The sequence below is a fragment of the Erinaceus europaeus genome, chromosome 3 (genome assembly GCF_950295315.1).
Source record: "Erinaceus europaeus chromosome 3, mEriEur2.1, whole genome shotgun sequence".
Classification (NCBI taxonomy): Eukaryota; Metazoa; Chordata; class Mammalia; order Eulipotyphla; family Erinaceidae; genus Erinaceus; species Erinaceus europaeus.
Window position 1 is genome coordinate 76,418,467 of NC_080164.1, and position 7,620 is coordinate 76,426,086.

Here is a 7,620-nt window from a genome sequence, read left to right on the forward strand (position 1 = left end):
TCCCCAATAGGGAAAGACACAAGCTAGGAGTATGGATTGACCTGCCAACGCCCATGTTCAGTGGGGAAGCAAGCCAGACCCTCAACTTTCTGCACCCCATAATGACCTTGGGTCCATATTCCCAGAGGGTTAAAGTATAGGAAAGCTATTAGGGAAGGGGATGGGATACAGAGTTCTGGTGGTGGGAATTGTGTGAAGTTGTATCTCTCTTATCCTATGCTTTTGTCAATGTTTCCTTTTTATAAATAAAAAAATTTTTAAAAAGAGAATTAATTGCATAACAGCCCAACTCTATTGCTATTTTCAGCTTTCTGTGAGAACTTGGTAACCTGTATATACACTCTCACTTTTCCTAAATAAAAACTTAAATATTCCAGTAAAAAAAAAAAGAAAGAAAGAAAGAAAGAAAGAAAGAAAGAAAGAAAGAAAGAAAGAAAGAAAGAAATTGGGTTGTCTCAACTAACTTAGGTCATGGACTTTCCAGACACCAAGATTAAGATGATTCCATCTGACTTCTCTGGGCAGACAGCCTCACCAATGGGTCTTGGATCCTCACATCTCCAGAGCTCTGGTCCACTAGGGAAAGATAGTGGACCAGGATGGGGGTATGGATCGACCTGCCAATGCCCATGCTCAGCAGAGAAGCAGCTACAGAAGCCAAAACTCCTACCTGCTGCTCCCCACAAACAAACTTGATCCATACTCCCAGTAGGGGAGAAGTGATAGGATAAAGATAAGAAGACTGCACTCCAGCTCCATCAGCGCCCCCAAGAGAGAAGAAAAATAAGAGGAACAGATGGAGGTTGTCATGAGTGACTGTTGTCATGAGTGGCTTGGAGGGGGAGAGTGGATTGAATCAGAGAAAGAAGGGACAACTATGTATAAATGTGGACAGATTTGTAAAGAATGTGTAAAGATGATGATTGGCCCATATCTACAACCTTAGGGGGAACTGTGGTGGATTGAAGTAGGGAGAGTGGAAATTGAGAACTCTGGTGGTGGAAATGGTGTGGATTCCAACCCCTGTTGACAAGTAATTCTGTAATATAAAGATAAAATAAAATAAAATAAATTGGGTTGCATTGTGGTTAGTAGAAGAGACTCCATTATTTAGTGAATACATAGGAAAAATCAAAAAGACATGAATAAAGTTCATAGCATTTCTTGCCTCTAGGTGGCAGATTATAGGTGAACATTTGCTTTCTTATCTTTTCATGAACTCTGAGTTGAGGGTGATGGTGGATGTACAGCTTCATTGTGGTGAGGGGGGAGAGAAAGGGGGATGGGATGGGACACAGCCTTTTGATGGTGAGAATGGTGTTTGTGTACACTCCTATTAAATTGTAGTCATATAAATCACTATTTAATTAATATGAGAAGGGAAAAATTGATTGAATGTCTCAAACTTTTTAAAGCACAGACTGAGTCTTTTTAATACATAGGCTGAGTCTTTGATATGTTGACTCTCTTAAGAGCTTAGGCGAGGGAGAATAGAAGTAACCGGTGGCACAGCTATATACAAATAATGTCATAGGACATAAATTATGGTGATGTTATGTATGATACAGCAAATCCTAACAACGGGATATTTTGAAGTTAACCCAATTGCCAAATAATGTGATTATAGCAATGACTATTTTCTTCTTAATCCTAAAACAGCAGGAACCACCCATTTCCTCTATAGAGCCTATATTTCCTCAGTCCTGGAACCTCTAGGGTGGGATTCACTTACCTGCATGCTTCTCTGAAGTCACACCAAATGATATTCCATCTGCCAGTCCCAACCTAATCAATGCAACGAGTACCACCTCAGCATGCTTCACTTCAGAGTGTGTCCAGAGACTTCAGGTGTGGAATGTCAACCCTTCAGCTTCATTACTAGGGTGAGACCTTTCCTTTCATAATATTCTCTAATTCCATTCCAGGAGGTTCACTTCCTAACAAAGTCCCAAAACCTAGATATAGACCAGGTTCCATAAGATAGAGCACATGTTCACATGTATCCATAAATTAGGGCAAAATATATACCTGAAAGCAAAAATACACAATAGTCTGTAGTGAGTCAGTATGAAGTTAATAATGAAATAGTGTCTACTTAGACTTAGATACCCTCCTCACCTACTTCCTATTACAGTTCTCTCACTCACTCCAAAGCTAACCTCATCAAAGCAAGGGCTGAAAAATCTGAATAAGGGCAAGAGACCGGCATACTTTAACAATGACTCTTTAGTCACTATCAGGCCACCCCACCAGCTGGAGCCCTAATTGAGGAGTCCTGAGATTCCCAAACAGACATGATGGGCCTAGACCTCGAATAAATCCCTCTCTCCATTGTTACCAATCATTTCTATCAGGAACAACATAATAGACCCCTTTGTGGGCCCCCATAGGACCTTACCCTCAACTTGGATCAACAATGGTAGAGAGTGTTCCATCCTTTGAAGGGAGGATGGACAACATACTCTGTACTACACCAGAGGAAGATGGGCTGATACTGGGGCAGCTTGGAATGTTCCTACTTATGACCACAGAACATGAGCTCAGATCTAGAGGGATGCAGAGGTCACATGGTCTCCTAAGCTGAACATGGGCCCCAGACCAAATTTAATCAGTGGTGTTTATAGTCAACAATATTTATACACCTTTCCCATATTAGGGAGCTACTCTCTTCCCTGATCCAGCTTTCTGTTCCTTTTTCCAGCCATGACATCTTCTCCCCAGACAATAACTTGGATCCTCCTGCATATCAGATTTCAGGCTCAGGGAAAAAAAAAGACTAGTAGAACCACAGGCCCTTTGGAATATAACTAAAATATGCCTACTAGCTATCTACAAAATAAAGGACCCCCCCCCCCCAACTCTTCATCTGCACTACTCCAGCCCTTCGGTCCATGATTGGTCAACAATTTGTTTGGCTTTGTATGTGAACTCTCTTTTCAACCACCAGGTTCCAGATGCTAGCATGATGCCGATCAGACTTCCCTGGACAGACAACCTCACCAATGTGTCCTGGAACCCTTCCCCACTAGGGACAAAGAGAGACAAGCTGGGAGTATGGATCGACCTGCCAATGCCCATGTTCAGTGGGGAAGCAATTACAGAAGCCAGACCTTCCACCTTCTGCATCCCACAATGACCTTGGGTCCATACTCCCAAAGGGTTAAAGAATAGGAAAGCTATCAGGGAAGGGGATGGGATATGGAGTTCTGGTGGTGGGAATTGTATGGAGTTGTACCCCTCTTATCCTATGATTTAGTCAATGTTTCCTTTTTATAAATAAAAAATTAAAGAAAAGAAATTTTCTCTCCTGAATAGTTATTAGTATATAGTACAAAAATACCAGATATGTACTTTCTGGGTTCTGGTTTACATATGACAAAGAGCTAGTCCTACTGAAAAGTGATCTCATCATGTTCAAACTGCTTGATGATTCAGTTTATATTGATGGGTAGTTTTATTTCTTGGTAACATTTTTAAACTTAAATTTACCTTTGATAGGGTGCTGACATCTTCACGAAAAATTTCATTATTCTGCAGCCAATTAAGCCGACCGTGCTGCCCTCCCCATGGTGCCCAGTGTGCAGTAGCTGCAAATAGCAGCCTCCTGGGTAGTGCATGCAGCCTGTTGCTTGTATAGCTTCCCTAAGGGACCCTGGAGACAGCCCATCCTACTCTGTGTTCATTTTATGCCTGACCTCCTGCTCTCCCTAGTCTTAAGCTCCAGAGAGGGATGCGAGGTGCTTTTGGGAAGCCCCAGGGCACCATGACTAGGTCATCATGTCTGTCTGCACCGAGCTGCAGAAAAAGAGCATGTGACAGAGGTCCTGTGAAGGGCCAAGTTCAAGTTCTCTGGAAGCCAGAAAATCCCCATCTCCAAGAAGTGGGGCTTCACCAAGTTTAATGCAGATGAGTTTGAAGTCATGGCGGCTGAAAAGCGCCTCATCCCAGATGGCTGTGGAGTCAAATACATCCCCAACAGTGGTCCCCTAAACAAATGGCGGGCCCTGCACTCCTGAGAGCCTCAGAGGTGTCCCTTAATCAATGACAATAAATCCAGATCCTGCTTTAAAAAATAAAATAAAATAAAATAAAAAGCACTGGATTCTTGAGAATAAGGTCCTGAACTCTATTACTGTTGCCACATGTGCCAGAGTGATGCTTGGGTTCATTCTCTCTCTTTTTTCCCAGAGCACTGCTCAGCTGTGGATCATGGGGGTGCTGGGGATTGAATCTAGGGCTTTGGAGACTCAGCCATGAGAGTCTCTTTGCATCTCCAGCATGCTGGCTAGCTCCCACCCATAAATCTCTTAAAAAGTCTGTATCTTTGTAGTCGTGTTTGATACATCATGGCATCAAAGACAGAAAAATGATAGTAAGTGGGCGTTAATAATAAAGCAATAAGCTTTCCTTCAGTGCATGAATGACTTGCTGTGCCTCAGGCATGTTTCGCTTGAAGTGGCCTAAGAGGCTGTTTCCCCTCACCTCCATTTTACTAATATTCTAATAACAACACCCCCGTTTTTCTAATATTTTTTCTACACATATTCTGATACTGAGAATAATAATGTGACAAGGGAGAAGAGAACAATTACGAACTGAAAGATTCTGCTCTCATTCTGAGAAAGCTTGACTGGATTCTGACCACTACATACTCACAGCTCCATCTTTCTGTCTGTCCTGCTCAAGTGGTCCAGTAAACTGAAGTGACTAGTTTCCAGTTTGCTATGTATGTTCAATAGTGCAGCTCTGTTCTTTCTTTCTTTGTTTCTTTTCTTTTTTTTCCTTATTAGTAAATAGACGTTTAAAATTTTTTTTCATTATTTTCCACCTTTTATGTACAGAATAGAAAAGTTAAAATTTAGTTATCAGTTGGAATTTGGTATCAATTTAGGTATCAATTGGGTCCCCAAAGACCATTTCCAGACATGCTGATTTGCTAAAGGCTCTAGCAGGAGGCAACACATTTGTAGAATGATTGATTAAAGAAATGGAAAGCTGCCAAAAGAGGGAAATGGTACAAGGGATGGATGGAGGAAAGTACACTCAAACTTCTGACCTCTCTCCCAAGTTGCTTCAATTCTTTCAACCAGTTGTGACAGCATATGATCGATATCTTAGCAGGGAAACTTAGCAGACTCAGCACCCAGGACTCCACTGGGAACTGAGTATATAGTTCTGTTCAGTCTAGCACACACCAGAACCCGGATTTATATATGTAAAGCAGGCCATCAGCATATGTCAGATTGTTTTTGAATTATGCAGTATAAGGGTTAAGAGCTGCCCTTATCAGGGCAGTAAAAGCCCTATGCAATTCCAGTTGCTATAAACATTGGTGTGCAGATGTGTGTGTGTGTGTGTCCATATTTTTCTAACTCTTCTTTTAATTTACTGATTTTATTCTGATATTTGTGTCATTCAGATAATGTTTTACCTCCATATCTTCTTTGATTCTTAGCTTTTCCTTTCTTCTTAGAGTAATTTTTATCCTATATTGGCTTCTTTTGATATCTAGTAATTGCTCTAGGGAAGATATATATAACCATATATATCCCTAAGCTATCAAAATATACTATCTGTAATTTATAATAGTAGAATAATGTTATACATGTAAATTATTATAATTGTATATTACAGTATTTTAAGAATTATCCACACAGGAAAACTGCAGTGATTAGATATTTAGTTCATGGTAACTAGCATAATATATTTAGTTATGTATATAAATGATGGATATTAATAAAGTCTCGCCCTATTTTGAGCTATGAAAGGCCATTTTTAGGATCTATATAAAAATGGATTTGACACTGGTTGTGAAGTTTTATACTTTCTGAAACTTTATACTATATATATATTTTTTTTATTTATATATTTATTTATTTTACCAGAGCACTGCTTACCTCTGGCTTACGGTGATGCAGGGGGTTTGAACCTGAGGCTTTAGAGCCTTAGATGTGAGAGCATAACCATTATGCTGTTTCCCTCACCCTGAAACTATATACTACTGTTGAATACTATGAGTGTCTTTAGTGAATGTTTCCTACACTTACATTGGAAAGTGTGTTCTTCTTTGGGAGAAAATAAAAGTTTGTACACAAGGCAAACAGTGTTCATTATATCATTTCAAACTAGTTCTATGTTCCATTTGTGTGATTTGCAATTTTAATATTTATTTTCCTTTTTTTGTTATTTTATTGCTGTTGTAGTTATTGATGCTGTTGTTGTCAGATAAGACAGAGAGAAATGGAGAGAGGAGGGGAAGACAGAGAGGGGGAGAGAAAGATAGACACCTGCAGACCTGCTTCACCACCTGTGAAGCGACTCCCCTGCAGGTGGGGAGCCAGGGCTCAAACCGGGATCCTTAAGCCGGTCCTTGTGCTTCACACCACATGCACTTAACCCACTGTGCTACCGCTCGACTCCTGTGATTTGCAATTTTAATTAGTAATTTTCTATTTATATACTGTTATTTCCTTAGAAATTAAGTACAGCTGACAGTACTGATTTCCAGAAGGTCTCATCCCTTTTTGTTTACTATGGGTCCCCAAAACAGCTTTCATAATAGTTTTTAAAGTTTGAGCAGATGAGATTCTGCCTTTTGCTCTGTCTTGTCCTTAAACACAGATTTTAAAAATATTTTATCAGCTATTTATTAGAGACAGAGAGAAATCAAGAGGGAAGGTAGAGATAGGGAGGAGAGAGGGGGGGCTCCTGCAGATCTTCCCCACTTTTGAAACTTTCCTCCTGCAGGTGGGGACTAGGTTATTAGGCACATAAGATTATTTTAAATATCACCTGATAGTAGAAAGTCCTCAGGATTTTCCTGTGCCTGAGAGTCTAAAGGTTGAATCATTTTTCCTGGCTATTTACACTAAATTGTCCTGACGCTGCTTAAGAAAAAAAAAAAGAAAGAAAGAAATCTGCCTAGAGTTAATACTTCAGGAACTGGTGTCCCACTTCAAATTACACTTTCCAGTTTGTAAATCAAACAACAAACAGTATATTGTCATTTATCTGTATTTGCTTCATTTGTCATAGCTTTTTACTCTAACCCTCAAGTTACCCCCCACCTGTTGCTTATTTCTATTTCAGTAACCATTTAAGGAAAGTGAGGGTGTGGAGAGATAGCTCATGCAGTAGGGAACCTGTATTGCCATGTTTGTGGCCTAGGCTAGAGCCCTGACACCACTTGGGAGATGCTGTGACAACAGAGGGAACTTTAATGCTGTGGTATCTCCCCATCTCTCTCTCTCTTTCTCTCTCTCTCTTTTCTGAATGAAGAAAAGTGGTCTGGAACAGTGAAATTGCTCATGAGCAAGGACAGAGTTTCACCAAATTAAGATTTTTTTAAAAAGACAATTATGAGAATAAAAAGCTGTATGTAAACAATGAACATTTCTGGTGTTCTTTATTCTTTTATATCTGAGTTTCTAACTGCTGTTATTTCCCTTAAGCCCAAGAAACAATGTCTAACATTTCTTCTAGTGTGAATTTTCTGGTTCATCTCTGCTTTTAATTATATTATTATTTACCCTTGTCTTTGGATGATTTGTCCACTTGATAAAGGATTTCGGTTAGACAAAGAACATGTAATATAATGTCTGTTTTCTGTACTCCAATGTC

At 39.8% G+C, this 7,620-nt stretch overlaps 1 non-coding gene across 1 annotated transcript; it reads left to right on the top strand.

The window, feature by feature from the left end:
* Window positions 1-3,531: 3,531 nt before the first annotated feature.
* On the top strand, window positions 3,532-3,664 carry LOC132537918 (small nucleolar RNA SNORA70). The gene has a single exon (XR_009549328.1). It is a non-coding gene; the product is annotated as a small nucleolar RNA SNORA70 (small nucleolar RNA).
* The last annotated feature ends 3,956 nt before the right edge of the window (window positions 3,665-7,620 follow it).